The sequence below is a fragment of the Hyaena hyaena genome, unplaced genomic scaffold, assembly GCF_003009895.1.
Source record: "Hyaena hyaena isolate Hyena2069 unplaced genomic scaffold, ASM300989v1 scaffold_258, whole genome shotgun sequence".
In the NCBI taxonomy this organism is placed as follows: Eukaryota; Metazoa; Chordata; class Mammalia; order Carnivora; family Hyaenidae; genus Hyaena; species Hyaena hyaena.
Genome location: NW_024080891.1, coordinates 116302 through 131757, shown reverse-complemented (window position 1 = coordinate 131757; position 15456 = coordinate 116302). Strand labels below are relative to the sequence as shown.

At 48.5% G+C, this 15456-nt stretch overlaps 2 long non-coding RNA genes across 3 annotated transcripts; one reads left to right on the top strand and one right to left on the bottom strand.

Annotated features, from left to right (window-relative positions):
* Positions 1-3927: 3927 nt before the first annotated feature.
* On the bottom strand, positions 3928-9498 carry LOC120240705. Of its 2 annotated transcripts, XR_005530699.1 has the most exons (6): positions 8904-9498; positions 8605-8678; positions 8103-8305; positions 7366-7651; positions 4666-4762; positions 3928-4246 (listed from the first exon to the last, which is right to left on the bottom strand). It is a non-coding gene; the product is annotated as an uncharacterized LOC120240705 (long non-coding RNA). The 2 variants fall into 2 exon arrangements; XR_005530698.1 differs by lacking the exon at positions 7366-7651.
* Positions 9499-10008: 510 nt separating this feature from the next.
* Positions 10009-12035, top strand: LOC120240701. Its single transcript, XR_005530693.1, has 3 exons — positions 10009-11412; positions 11593-11703; positions 12010-12035. It is a non-coding gene; the product is annotated as an uncharacterized LOC120240701 (long non-coding RNA).
* The last annotated feature ends 3421 nt before the right edge of the window (positions 12036-15456 follow it).

Genomic DNA, 15456 nt, shown 5'->3' with positions numbered 1-15456 from the left:
CCGCGTCGGGCTCTGTGCTGACTGCCAGCTCGGAGCCTGGAGCCTGTTTCAGTCTGTGACTCCCTCTCTCTCTGACCCTCCCCTGCTCACGCTGTCTCTCTCTCTCTCCTAGAAATAAATAAAACATTTAAAAAAAAAAAAAAAAGATAGGATTCTTTTGGCTACCCCAACCATAATACCATCATCAAACCTAAAAGAATTCCTTAATGTCATCAGAAATCTAGTCAGTGTTCAGATTTCCTGTCAGTCTCATGCACCCATGAGAAAATTCTTATACATATCTTCTGATGTCCCTGTGCAAGAGTTTCCACAGGTGTGTTCTAAGCCTCGAAAGGGAATTTCTGGGTAATGTCCGCCTTTAGAATTTCAAGAATATCTGAGTTGTTTTCCAAAATGGCTGTACTGATTTTCTAGGCCACCTAAAGTGAGGGAGTTTCCACTCAGTTTGCAGCCTGTCCAACTCTGGCTTTCAACTGATTTTATTTTTTTTTCCCATCTGATAGGCATACAAAGAATGCTATGGTTTTGAATTTCATTTTCCTGATTACTAAGGATTTTGAGTTGAATTTAGGTTTAAAATTTAAATTTAAAATAAATTTAAAATTCAATTACAGGAGTTCTTTATTTATTTACTTACTTATTTACTTATTTATTTTTGAGAGAGAAAGACAGAGAGAGTGAGCTGGGGAGGGGCAGAGAGAGAGAGAAACACAGAATCTGAAGCCAACTCCAGGCTCTGAGCTGTCAGCACAGAACCTGATGCGGGGCTTGAATTCATGAACTGTGAGCTCATGACCTGAGCCGAAGTTGGATGTTTAATTGACTGAGCCATCCAGGAGCCCCTATTTGTTTATTTTTAAGTTCATTTATTTATTTTGAGAGAGAGAGAGAGAGAGCACGCACATGTGAGCTGGGAAGGGAGAGGGAGAGAGAGATTCCCAAGCAGGCTCCGCACTGTCAGCACGGAGTCCAGTGCAGGGGTTAAACTCACGAACCATGAGATCATGACCTGAGCTGAAACAAAGAGTCGGACGCTTAACCAACGAAGCCACCCAGGCGCCCTCAGGAGTCCTTCTTTAATGCCATTACTAGTCATTTGTCGATTTTATAAAAGCAAACATCCTACAGCTTTGTGACTAGACTTTTCCTGTCCTTGATGATATCTTTTTGTGAACAGAAAATCTCAGTTTCAACGTGATCAGATTTATTGCACTGTTCTTTTCATTTTCTATTCTTTGTGCCTTTGTTTAAGAGAGCCATTCCTACAGCCCAAGAGACTCTCCTATATTCTTAAAGCTTCATAGTCCTGTCTTTTTATGTTTAGGACTTTAATCCATATAGAATTGACATCTGTGTATGAGATGAGATGGAGATACAGTCTCAACATAGAAAAACAATTGTCCAAGCACCATTTGCTAAATCATCCTCTGCGTCACCAAATTTCAGCCACAAATCTGCCATCCGTAGTTCCCATTCTGCATCTGACATTGGAGACTGATATTTTTTTTAATTTATTCATTTATTTTGAGAGGCGGGGAGGCAGACAGAGGGAGAGAGAGAGAATCCCAAGCAGACTTCACACCGTCAGTGAGGAGCCCTATCCATGCAGGGCTCAAATCACATACCATGAGATCATGACCTAAGCAGAAATCAAGAGTTGGACACTTCAACTGAGCCACCCAGATGCCCCTAAATTGCTATAGAGCTTTTAAATCAGGACCTGATATGTAGGACAAGCCCCACCCCCTTACTACTTTCTGTTACCAATGTGTCCCCCCTGTCCCAGTTGGTACCTCTTTCACATGAACTTCAGAATTAGCCCATCAACTTCCATGAAAAATTATTGAAATTGCATTAGATCTAAAGATTAGACTGAGGAAAACTCACACCATTTAAATACACAGTATTTCTTCAAGAACATACTTCCTTTTATTTAGGTCTTTTCTTCAATGTCCCTCATGACGTTTTATGATTTTTTTCATAAAGAACTTAAGTATAGTTTTCCAAATTGATTAGTTTTGATTAGTCTCATAAATAGAATCTTTAAAAAGTTATTTTACAAAATTATGGAATTGCATGGAAACACTTTCATCCTGTTAAAAATTTCATGTGAATCTCATGTAAAATCTCACTACAAAGTGAACACTTAGGAACCAGCACCCAGGTCAACAGGTAGCCCCTTTCCAGCCCCGGAAGTTCCCTCCCTTTTCATGAGCCCCTCTCTCTTTTATTTATTTTTTTTTAACTTTTTTTTTAAATTTATTTCTAGGAGAGAGAGAGAGAGACAGCGTGAGCAGGGGAGGGTCAGAGAGAGAGGGAGATACAGACTCTGAAATAGGCTCCAGGCTCTGAGCTGGCAGTCAGCACAGAGCCCGACGCGGGGCTCGAACCCACCAACTGCTAGATCATGACCTAAGCGAAAGTCGGACGCTTAACCGACTAAGCCACCCAGGCACCCCCCCCCGCCTCTCTTTTAAAGTGAACCATTTTCCAGAAAAGTAGGATGCATTCTTATTTTTCTATGTTCTTCAAGACTTTTCTATTTCTAAAAATCTGTTTTTTAAATTTTTTTTACAAATGTTATAGCTTTCCTTTCTTTTTCTTGTTTATAATACTAGTCAAACTTCCAGAACAATCTTGGATAGAAATGAGATGAACAGACACTCTTCTGTTGTTCCCAACTTCAAAAGGAAAGGCGTCAGTATTTCACCATTAAGTACATTTTTTCTTCAAATACACTTTTAAATACACTAACAGATTAAATAAGTTCCTTCTTATTCATAATTTGCCATTATTTTTATTAGAGCAGAAGTTACTGAAATGAACTCTATGTTACTGGGCTCTGTTAATATTTTATTTAGGACTTTTACAACTACATTCTGGAACGCGATCAGCTTCTGTGTTTTCTTCTAGGTTATGCTGGTTCACAAAAAGGTTGGGGGCTGTGCCTTCTCTCCTCATTTTCTGGAAAGTCCATAGATGGATGACGACATTTTTCCTAAGTAGTTAGAGAATTCACCAGTGAAACCACATGGGCCTAGAGTTTACTTATTTTCCTTGAGAGAAGGTTTTGAAATTATGTATTTGATGTATTCAATAATGGTGGGACTATTTAAGTTTCCTATTTCATCCCAATGAAGTAATTTATCCACTGTTGCTATTGAGACATCATTTGTTTTAAATTGTTATTCCTTTGTAATGATTGGCCTTTTCTCTCTGGCTTCTTTAAACAACTTTATTTTACATTTGCTGTTCTTTTTATGTATCGCTCTTGTGATTCCTTGGAAATCCCTAAATCTAAGGATTACTTTCTTTCATTGATTCTGGAATATTTAAATTTTTTCTTTCAGCTATTGCTTCTTCCCCATTGTCTCAGTTACTTCTACGAAGCCAGAATTAAACATATGTTGGATTTTCTTATCAGAGCCTCTGTTTCCTCTAACCTCTCTGTTATTATATATTTCATCACTTTGTTTTTCTGTGCTCTATTTTGGATAATTTCTTTTGATCTATATAGCTCACTCATCCTATCTTCAGGTATGTCTAATCTATTCTTTAGCCCCCTCACTGAGTATTTTTTATTTATTATGTCTCCACTCTAAAAGCTCTATTTCATCCTTTTTCAAACATCTTTTTATTAATGTTTATTTATTTTTGAGAGAGAGAGAGAGACAGAGTGTGAGTGGGGGGAAGGACAGAGAGAGAGAAATACAGAATCCAAAGCAGACTCCATTCTCTGAGCTGTCAGCACAGAGCCTGACTCAGGGCTCGAACTCATGGACTGTGAGATCATGACCTGAGCCTGAGTCAGACGCTTAACCGACTGAACCCCTAGGCACCCCTCAAGCATCTTTGATTCATTTTAGAGTCTACTAGTGCTTAGTCATAACTTAAAATTTCTTTTTGAAATTTACTTAACCATATAAATCATACTTGGGTATTTTCTCCATCTGATAATTTCCATTATCTCAACCCTCTTTGAGTTTTATTCTGCTCTTTTTTCTATGTGTTCTCATTCATGGTTCTGGACTTCTGTATGAAAAATGTCACATTTATAATGACTATGCTCTTTACTTGACGATTCTATTGTTGCTTATCATAACCTTGAACTAAAGAAAAAGAAATCTGCCGTTTAATTGCTTCTTTGGGGGTTTCAACATTTCTTCATCCTTTTCATCAAGGCATTGCTATAGTCTCATTCCTGGTCTACGTAGTTGGTCCAATATCGCCTTGCTGTCCTGGCCTCCTGCAATGAGGAAAAGTGGAAAACTGTATATAAACTCCGAAGGCCAAGTGCCACACCCAAATGCACTTACCGCACCTACAGACCCAAGTTCTTGGCCACTTTTCTTATTCACCAAGGAGTTAGAAAACAACTTACCACCCCCCCAACCCCTGCTATTATCCTGGGACTTTCCCTCTCTTCAGGCTGCTGACCCATCTAATTCTCGGCCCCAGAAATCTCCACTGAGGGCAGGTGCCTTCTCTCTTACTCCTCGGCTTTGCCCAGAGCTGCTCAGATCCAGAAATCCTACTGGGCATCCTGCTCTGACCACAGTCTCCTGTCCCCCAACTTCTCCTGTTTTCCTTCCCGCTCTAATCCTCCTTCGTTCGCCCTGGAACTGCAGTGCCTAAGTCCTGGGCAGAGAAAAGACGGGAGCAAACCACAACGCGGTGAGTGTGAATCGCTTGTTCCAAAGTCAGAGGTACTGTGGTCATCATAGGAGTAGGCTCATCCCTTGTGTGTCCTGGAAGGTTGATCCTAAAGGAGAGACAGAGAGAGAGAGACTTGAAGACTATATTTAAATTTTCATCTACACATAAACTCTTAAAATGGTATTAACACCACTGTACATTATTTTCTGCAAATACAAGATTTTTTCCACTTCATTGAACTTTATAACGTTAAACATTTTTGGATCACAGACCTCTTTTAAAATATAATCTTTATATTTTTTAAATTTTTTTAATGTTTTATTTATTTCTGAGAGAGAGAGAGAGAGAGAGACAGCGTGAGCAGGGAAGGGTCATAGAGAGAGGGAGGTACAGAATCTGAAATGGGCTCCAGGCTCTGAGCTAGCTGTCAGCACAGAGACAGTGCAGGGCTCTAACCCATGAACCATGAGATCATGACCTGAGCTGAAGTCGGACGCTCAACCAACTGAGCCATCCAGCTGCCCCAAAATCTAATCTTTAAAGACAGCACCTTGTGAATCCTTTCTCCAAGAAAAATCACATGTACATAATCATATAAAATATATTTTAAGTGCTTTACACCCCCAAGCTTAAATATCCTTTGTAAACACCTCGATCTACTAGACATTTGCCAACAGATTTCCCTATTCAGCGGCTCTCTGAAGACTCTCACTTGCAAATTTTTTATTGCATATACATTCACATTTACCAAAATCTATATACCTCTTTTTCTTTTTTTAAAAATTCTTTAATGTTTGTTTATTTTTGAGACAGAGAGAGAGTACAAGCAAGGGAGTGACAGAGAGAGAGGGAGACACAGAATCCAAAACAAGCTCCAGGCTCTGAGCTGTCAGCACAGAGCCAGATGCAGGGCTTGAACTCACAGACTGTGAGATCATGACCTGAGCCAAAGTCAGACACTCAAATGAATGAGCCACCCAGGAGCTCCAACCTCTTTTCCTGATCATGTGAATCCATAAGGCAATTATATCTCAGGCTGGAAATTTTGATCACTGGGGAAATCATGGAGACGTTTTCAAAATTTTGGAAATAAGGCATATAAATTTCAGGCTGGCATTTTATACTCAACAATTCTGCTTTGGAAGACGCTTTGAGAGCCACAGATCTTGGCTAAATAAAACAGCCTCTGCTGCTAGCAAGACAAACTAATCTTCACTGGAACCAATTATCAGAGAAATGAAAACAAATCACTACTAACAAGGGCCTGTGTGCGTGCATGAGCACATGGGTGTGTGCAGGAGAAAAAGATCTCCATTGCAACTTGCATGAAAATCCAAGCAAATAAATGACTCAGGAGGAGGGCACACCTGCTATGTGTTGGCTTAAAGTTAAAACATCTATAATTGCGTAGAATTTGAGGGCTATCCAGGAAACAGAGATCAGAGGACAATTGGTATCAGATGGTCCTGTCCTGTCTTCAGCTCTGGGTCTATGCTGCCCAGAAGAGCGCCATCCGTGACATTTTTTGGAGGGCAGAAAGCAGATGGCGAGGATGTGGAGAAACGGGCACCCTCCTACACTGTTGGTGGGAATGTAAGCTGGGGCAGCCCCTCTGGAAAACAGTGTGGAGGTTCCTCAAAAAATGAACAACAGAACTCCCCTATGACCCAGCAATAGCACTGCTAGGAATTTACCCAAGGGACACAGGAGTGCTGATGTATAGGGGCACATGGACCCCAATGTTCATAGCAGCACTCTCCACAATAGCCAAAACATGGAAAGAGCCTAAGTGTCCATCAGCTGACGAATGGATCAAGCAGATGTGGTTTATCTATACGATGGAACACTACATGGCAATGAGAAAGAATGAAATCTGGCCACGTGTAGCAACATGGATGGACCTTGAGGGTGTTGTGCTGAGCGAAATAAGTCAGGCAGAGAAGGACAGATACCATCCATATTTTCACTCATAAGTGGAACAGGAGAAACTTAACAGAGGACCATGGGGGAGGGAAAGGGAAAAAAAATAGTTAAGGAGAGGGAGGGAGGCAAACCATAAGAGACTTTTAAATATTGAGAACAAACTGAGGGCAGATGGGGGTGGGGGGGAGGGGAAGGGGGGGATGGGCATGGAGGAGGGCACTTGTGATGAGCACTGGGTGTTATATGGAAACCAACTTGACAATAAACTATTAAAAAGAAAAAAAGAAAGCAGAGTTCATTGGATTAAGAGGACCCTCCAACTCCTTACCAGCTACCGACTGGCATGGAGCCTGCACCAGATTTCTCAGGCATCACCGGCCTCTGGGCTAAGCTGCATCTTTATGGGGAGAGTATGACGGTCACACTTTAAAGTACAAGTTGCCTTAATGAAAATATGAGCTGTGTCCCTCTCACTCATGCTGAAAAGGACTCCGAGAAGAAAAGTGGATGTTGAGAGAACACCAAAGGAGTAAGAGACTGACTCCAGGCGCCTTGTCTTGAAGGCTGTACCGCGTCACATCGGAACCGACTACCACTAAAATCAACTGTACCACACACCCCGCTGAACACAGCCAGAGGCCGGGCTGTAACTGGGTGCCTCTCTGGCGGGAGGCAGGCGGGCCCGGGCTGCTTCTGCTGGTGGACCTGGTCACCGCGAAGGAGTGTAAGATGCTTGGCCAAGGAGCGCGTGCTCCTTGACACGCGACGCACTCTCTAGGGCGCTACCTGCATCAGCTGCATACACAGAACCCGGCTTGTACGAAGAACTCCACGTCCACATTGCTGGTAGCAGGTCCTGGGTGCACTTAAAGCACCTTATGGACGTTACTCAACTGAGTCCTCGTGAGACCCTAGGTGGGCACCTCCGAGCGCCCTGTACAAAGTGAGGAAACCAAGGCCAGGCCTGACAAAGGCCTCGTGGGCGGACGGGGCGGACACGGGTCGAATCAGGTATGTCCCACAAGGCCTGGGATGCCCTTCTGCCTCGGAGTGAGAAGGGGGGGTGGGCGCTCTGTAGAGATAGATGGAAAACTGAACCAGAGGAGTTCATTCATTCATTCATTCATTCATTCATTCATTTAAGAAAACTTAGCTGAGCTCCTGCTGAGCTTCTGACTGACCCAGAAGCAGGAAGCATGCAGCAAACACAGCACCTGGGTCCCCTCGCTGAGCTTCCAACATGGGGCACAGCGGGGAAGGGCAGGGGGAAGACACGCAAAGGGCGGGTCTGTGGTGAGGGTGGTGGAAAATGCGGCGCACCCGCCTTTTCCTAGGGGCATCCTGGAAGGCTTCCCAGAGAAAGTGGCCTCAGGCTGAGATCTCAGGTAGGAGTCTCCCCTCTAAATCTGGCATCCTGAGCTTTCAGTCACTTTTACCCTTTCCCTGCCAAATTCTCAAAAGCTGCACTTTGGGATTTTTTGCAAGATTTCTCCTTTCTGGCATTTCTTTTTTAGGCTACTCACATGCCACCCCGGGCTGCGTGGTGTCCTGTTGTTTTCTGACCGGGATCTTCTGTTTTACCAGCTGGGCTGTCGGATGTCAGGAAGCTGAGGGTGGGCAGCGCGGGGGGCCGCTGCCTCGGTGGGCGTGCGTCTCCCGTCCTCCGAGCCCCGGGCCCAGGCCATGCTCCCCGCTGCCCGTGTCCACTTGGGAACACGCACTCCCGCTTTCGGAAGCAAACGTTACATTCAGAATAAGAGTATCGACTTTTAAAACGGAACTCGGTAAAGCTGGACTAGAAAGAGCATTAAAATGTGGGTTTATTTACTCATACTGTAAAATCTTGCATGCCCTTTGATATTTTAGGAGATAGTTCCTATTGCCAAGGAATAGCATTCGCCCCCCGTCATACTCTGGGGGCTCTTCCTGTCTGGTCACCCCTGCGTGGCAGCCTTGCGGGGCAGGGCCCTGACAGTGGGGGGAGGGGAAGGGAAGCCAGAACACAGAAAGGCAAGCTCTGTTCACCTTGTGTTTTGTTTTTAAGTAGACTCAAGATTCTATTTTTATCTCTGCAGAAGCGCCCCTCGCCCTTCTGTCCTCTGGCCGCCACATTAAGACCCAGAATGGAAATGCAAGTTGGTTAGTTCTGAACAGCAGCCCCCCACTTCCAGGAAGCCCTCCCGCATTCATCAGAGCTTTTGCAGGAGAGTCTGCTGACACGCAGCAGGGAACCCCTCCACCCTGCCCGCTGTGCTGGCCCCTCGCCCACACCCCCCCCTAAGACAGAGCCTCACTGTGCAGCTTCAGACCAAGACGACACTGACCAGGCCTTGGGCTCTGCCCTCTGGGTCCACATCTGCAAGCCAGCCGTCCGTCTGCAGCAGGCTGCTCGCGGTAGCACCAGGCAGAGAAAAGCAAACAGAAGCAAGCCGTCAAGCTCCGCCCGCCTCGAACACACAGGGCTGCTGTTAGAATGCGCTGGGCGGTGTGTCCTGCTGGGGCCCCACGGCTCCTAGCGGTCCTGGAAGAAGCAACGCTCCCCGCGGTGAAGGGAGCGTTCAAGGCCCCAGGCGGCCACGGGCGGACGGGTTACATGCGCGGTATCTGCCCATTACTGTAGCCTGTGAACCTGCATTTTCCTTTTACACCTACAGAGAATTGAAAATAAAGTCTGGCATAAGATGGGCCTCGATCCGGGAAGTTTGGGGCCAGAGAAGTGCCAGTTGTCGAAGGGAGGGCTCCCGGACCGCAGTGGCCCGTCTCCGCTGGGCCGCCGACGGCTGTGGACTTGAGAGCCTCGCGGCCGCTGAGCTGTGACCCGTGACCAGAACCCGCCATCATTCGGGGGTCACAGGGACGTCAGTCCTCGGGGAAGCGCGCACAGTGGCGCGGTCAGTGTCAGAGGCACCCCTGAAGTCAAGTTCCGGACCCCACGGCGACCCCACCGCAAGGACGCCTCCAGCCAGGTGGCCCTGCGGTGACAACGGCAGGCCCCGTCCTCAGCAGGGCTCCGTGCGAGCCTGGAGCAAGGCTGGCGTATTGTGAGATCACAGACCAGCTGCGCCCAGGCCCCCGGCCTTCCTGCTCCTCCTGGCCAGGCGGGTGGAGCAGACACAGGGTGGGGGGGAGCCCCCGGGGGAGGGCTGCTGGGGGCTGGGGCTGGGGCTGGGGGGCGAGGGGCGGGGGGGGGTTGGTGAGACAGGTGCCTGCAAGCCCGTCTGCCGTCCGTCTCTGTGCACAGCGCACGGCGAACAGCAACGAAGGAGCAAACTCAGCCTTCTATCAGCTCCAGGGACAGCTGCTGACACAGGAGGCTGCGCGGTAATTAGAGGGCGCGGTACCCGCCTCTGAGGCGCTAAGATGAAGGATGTAACTCGCCGCCGGACAAGTTCAGCCGCAGCTGAGGCAGGCGCTAGTGAGAGAAGTAGATGAATCTTGGAATGCCTCCCGGAGGAGGTGATGGGTTGGCTAACAAAAGGAAAGAGGTGAAGGGAGTGGGCTGAACCCAGTCATCTATAAAGGCGGGGAGTGGGGAAATACGTTAGCGAGGGTGACAAAACGTGGTCCGGGGGGCACGATGCCCGCGGAAGGCACCCCGTAGGGCTAATACGTGTCGTTGCCTCTGGTCGTGGGCCGAGCAGGGCGAAGCATCTTCCTTTGCCTCTGCGGCTACCCCTGCACCGGTCCCTGGCTGGAGCCCCAGGCCCACCACCGACGGCGTGTGGGGTCCTGGGACACCCCCCCCCCGCGTGGGGCCTCGGGGCTCAGACATCCCCCAGCGTGTTCACGGGGCTTTTGGTCAGCGCTGGGGGAGGAAACTCAGCCAGCCCGTCACTGTCCACTTGGCCGCGGAGCTAAGCCTGGAGCGCCCAGAAGTGCATCCATCCCGCACGTCCCTCTGCCCGAGTGGCCGCGGAAACACCACCCCGCTGCCTGAAACTTGGCTCCGAGCCTGGCGGCGCTCGCACCAACTTGGCAAAGACATTCCTTTTCCCAGCTGGGTCTTCCTTCGCCTCTGCCTTGCTCAGAACCCTAAACCTTCACACGTCTACACACACGAGATACGCAAATAAGTGTGCTGCAGGAAAACTAAGCAAACAGGATTTTTGAAAACGTAATCTTCCATCTTTTTAAAGTTAAAATGTTGCGGTTTTTCTCAGCCACAAAAGTGAAGAGGGTGTCTCCTAAGCGAGTCAGTGACATGTTGTAAAGCGGCCCGATGAACTCAGGGGCCCCAGCTTCACGTCATGTCTTGGACGTGGCCCCCAGGTTGGCCGTATCCATGTCCAGGAAGAAGAGCTGACCGCCGTGTGTCCGTCCAGGCCCCTTCTGTGTCTGTGATTCCTTGAATCAGTTGAATCCCACCAAACAGAACACGTTGAAGACATTCAGCCATTTTTTGATGGGAAGGACAGCGGCGCAGGGAGGTCCCCAGAGCTCACCGGGCAGCCACAGGCAGGGTCCGGAGCTGCCACTGGGACCTTCCGGACCGGAGCCGCACCTGCATTTCCGAGGCCAGACCACACTCTTGCTACAGACTGCCGGTCCCCCAACTGTGTGAGCTGATTAGAGGGGGATACAAAATTACTTACCCCCCTAAATCGTGACAACAAAGGCTGTGTTTCTCTCTTCAGTCAAAACAGTGTGGCTGACTGATTCAGATGCTAATAGCCGGACCTGAATTGGCCCCTAAAAGGGAGAGGCTCTTCCCTGCAAACAACCAGAAAGTCACTGCTTTGCTGCAAGAAATCTGCAGGATTCTTCCAGTCGGACGTTCTGCTAAACCGCTTCCTGGGAAACATCCTTGTGGTGGCCTGGGGTGCAGCGCGCTCGGTGCGTGGGTTCCGCAGAAGAGGCGAGGGCCTTCACTCGGAAAGAGGCTCTGACTCAAAGAACACAGTATCTTCTGTCACCCCCATCCCTGTTCCCTGACCTGGGAGATACCCACTTGAGGCGGATGATGGAGAGATTTTAAAACTGCTCTCCTCTGTCTCCCTTTTGCCTTCATTACAGTGCGTTCCGGTAATATTTGGTTTTGCGTTTGCCTCGTCCACCAACCATGCAACTCTGCACATCCTGACTGGGAACCTTCGCTGTGCCCGCGGGGGGCCCGCTGCTCACCAAGTGACCGGCGCCCGTGTTCCCTGGGTGCCCTGGGGGGGTCAGCCCCTCGCTGCTGCCATGTGCGTGTCTGGTGGAGAAACACTGACTTTAAGTTTGTGCCAGGAAGATGCCTTCACAATTTCCAGCCCTGACAGGATTATTATATGATCCTCGAGGGTAACGATCCCTTCCCCAAGGCTACTTCCCACAGTCCCTGACTGTCCCCAAGGGAGGGGGTTACTCTGGTTTACTCTCTAGATCCACACTCTGACAGCTTCTTTCTTGCCGATTGGCCTTTGTGACACTTTTTTAAATATTTATTCACAGAGAACGTGAACAGGGGAGGGGCAGAGAGGGAGGGAGACGCAGAATCCCAAGCGGGCTCCAGGCTCCGAGCTGTCAGCGCAGAGCCACCCAGGCGCCCTGTGACACTTCTTTTACTGGGGAATAGTTTGCCACCACTTTGTAGAGGGACCGTTCTCTCGTGGATCTGTGACAAGGCAGTGAATAGGAGTTTGCAAACTACTGTTTAGAAAATCCACACACACTTACACATTCAGGAAGCAGCTCACCTCCTGGAGAAGTCCATGTTGGCGAGGGAAACAGAATACGCCTGATGTAAGCGGCGAAGGTATGTTTTGCCTCGGGATTCCTTCTCCTCTGACTTACACATAATCTTGTTCTGAAACAAACGTTTTATTTTGGTTTTCTGTTCACGTCCTGCCTCCGAGGCTGGAATGTAGAACCGTCGGGATGGGTTCCTCTCCCTCCTTACGCCTCTGCCACACAGATCAATCTAGCACACTCGGGCAGCACACTCTTTCTTGAGTTGTGCAAATCTAGCATGAATTCTTCCTAGTTTATACTGCTTCTGCTTCCGGATGGGATGCATGTCAAAATATTCTGCACGTGCTGTAAGTTCTTTGACTCCTCAGCCTTGGTCGTCCAGGATAAATTAGTTCATGAGAGCAGGCTATTGCTGCCAGGAAGCAGGAGTATCTGACAGACAGCGAGGTACCCAGGCTCACACTGGTAAAAAGAAAGAAAGGAAGGAAGGAAGGAAGGAAGGAAGGAAGGAAGGAAGGAAGGAAGGAAGGAAGGGAAGGAAGGAAGGAAGGAAGGAAGGAAGGAAGGAAGGAAGGAAGGAAGGAAGGAAGACCAAAAAAAGAAAAAAAGAACAGCAAATGGACAGGAGTGCCTGAATGGCTCCGTCGATTAAGTGTCTGGCTCTTGGTTTCAACTCAGGTCATGATCTCACGGTTTGTGAGTTCGAGCCCCACATCAGGCTCTGTGCTGATAGTGTAGAACCTGCTTGGCATTCCTTCTCTCTCCCTCTGTCTCTGCCCCTCCCCTGCTCACCCTCTGTCTCTCTCAGAATAAATAGACTTAAAACAAAAACAAATGGACAGTATTAAGTGCAGCATAATTAATGGTGTTACCAAGTACAATATTTGAAATAATATTTTATTTGTTTAATTTTTTTAAGGTTTTATTTATTTCCGAGAGAGAGAAAGACAGCGTGAGCAAGGGAGGGTCAGAGAGAGAGGGAGACTCAGAATTGGAAGCAGGCTCCAGGCTCTGAGCTAGCTGTCAGCACAGAGCCTGATGCGGAGCTTGAACCCACAAACTGTGAGAATCATGACCTGAGCCAAAGTCCGACGCTTAACTGACTAAGCCACCGAAGCGCTCCGAGATAATATTTTAAAAATCCAAAAATAGTCACCTAAACTGCACCACTCTAAGAAAATGAGGAGAAATTGTTTTTTTTTTTTTAAGAACTATAGAAGTAGCTAGAAAGTTAGACCCAGCTGAATCCCAAATGAAAGAATTAGGTTTGTGAAAATTTCAAAGAGATGGAAAAACAAGAAATAAGAAGCAAGAAGGAATGTAAGGGGGGGCCTGGAAGGATGCAGGCAAGGGCGTTTTCAACCCCCGTGGTCCTTGAGGAGGAAATTATTACACGTAAATCCTCAGTGAGCCCACAATCGTGACCCATCCTTGAACTTCACGTCCGAGGGACAGAATCGGGCACCCATGGTGACAGCAGGTCACTCATCGGAATCACAGAAATTACCTGAAGAGCTTGATAACAGTAGATCCCTGGGCCCCAACACAGACTAGCCATATCCGAGTCTTTGGAGAAAGACTTAGAACTGCATGTTTTTACCGAGCACCTCCAGTGGCCGAGAACCCAGGTGTAGCCGAGTCTGGCTCAGGACAGCAAATCGGTCTTTGTGAAGAGCCCAAACGTATGCAAGCAACTTACCACTGTATTCTTTGCTTAAAGCATCAAATACAGGGGCGTCTGGGGGGCTCAGCCTGTTAAAGATCCGACTTCGGCTCAGGTCATGATCTCATTGTTCATGAGTTCCAGCCCCGCGTCGGACTCTGTGCTGACAGCTCGGAGCCTGGAGCCTGCTTGGGATTCTGTGTCTCGTGCTCTCTCTGCCCCTCCTCTCTCTCCCTCATAAATAAATAAATGTTTAAAAAAATCAAATTTAAAGCTAGACTGTATTAGCAGTAGGCCAAGTTTTGGTTTATAAGTTAAAGGCCCACATAAGTGCACGTGTGTATTTCCAGTGTGGCTACGCGGTCAGGCTCGTGGTGATAAACACATCCCAGGATTTCTAGATTATGTATATTCACAGGATTTTATAGCCCGGATGAGCCACCAAGAAGGTCATCCATCAAGCTCCCTCATCTGACAGACAGCAGCTGCGCCTCCGTGAGCCGTGTAGGTTTGTGCATCCGTGCACGCATGAGCACACGTCACAGGCGTGTGTCTTTACCCCTTCCTGATTTTGGGAGAATTCTGGAGCCGACACCCTCACCCTATAGCCTGTACATAACGAGAAACAGAGTCCAGTTCTAGTTCTAACCATGATAGGAAGTCCTTGGGGGAACGTTTGTTCATTTAGTTTCATGAATTTCAAGAATTCACATGCCTCTTAAGGAGGCCAAATATTTCTCAGGCTATACTGATGTCCCCTCGACATGCTTCAGAAAACTAAGTCTGGCCTTGTGATTGGCAAAGGGAAGTCTGTCCTCAGTGAAGAGGGACGCGGCTGGCACCGTCACGTCTGCCTCAGCATTCAGCTGGGCTTGGTTACTATTCTCAAGGTAAAGAAAGCATTTGTCTGAAAAAAAATAAAAATTAAAAAAACCAAGAGAAGCAGTTGTCTGAATCCTTTCGGTTTTTTTCTTCTCTACTATGGAATCTTCTAGATTCCACTTTGTACCCCCAGCACCTAGGGCCTTCTCTCAAGTACAGACCGCCTGGCCTGACTGGAGGGGTGAAGCGGAAACAGGAGGGGGGGGGAGGGGAGCCAGCTCACCTGGTCCCGGCCTCGGGCCCGCTTCTCTGCCGCCTCCCACCTTCTCCTCCACTCCGCCAGCCGAGAAGGCAGGTCCTGAGAGGGGACAGGAGACGGGCTTTTACCCACAGCCGCCGGCGCCGCCGGCCACCGAGGCCGCAGCCTCACGGAGTCCTTCCGATCTGCAGCGCAACGCGAGGGAAGCTCGACCCGGGCCAGGTCCACACCGACGTAGGCTAAAGGCGCACGGTGTCCCACAGCACTGTCAGGGACGCCGTCGCCGCTCGTGTTGCCCCCCTCCCCTCCCCCCCCCCCCCCCGCGAGGGAAGCTCGACCCGGGCCAGGTCCACACCGACGTAGGCTAAAGGCGCACGGTGTCCCACAGCACTGTCAGGGACGCCGTCGCCGCTCGTGTTGCCCCCCTCCCCTCCCCCCCTCTCCCCCTCCCCCCTCCCCTCCC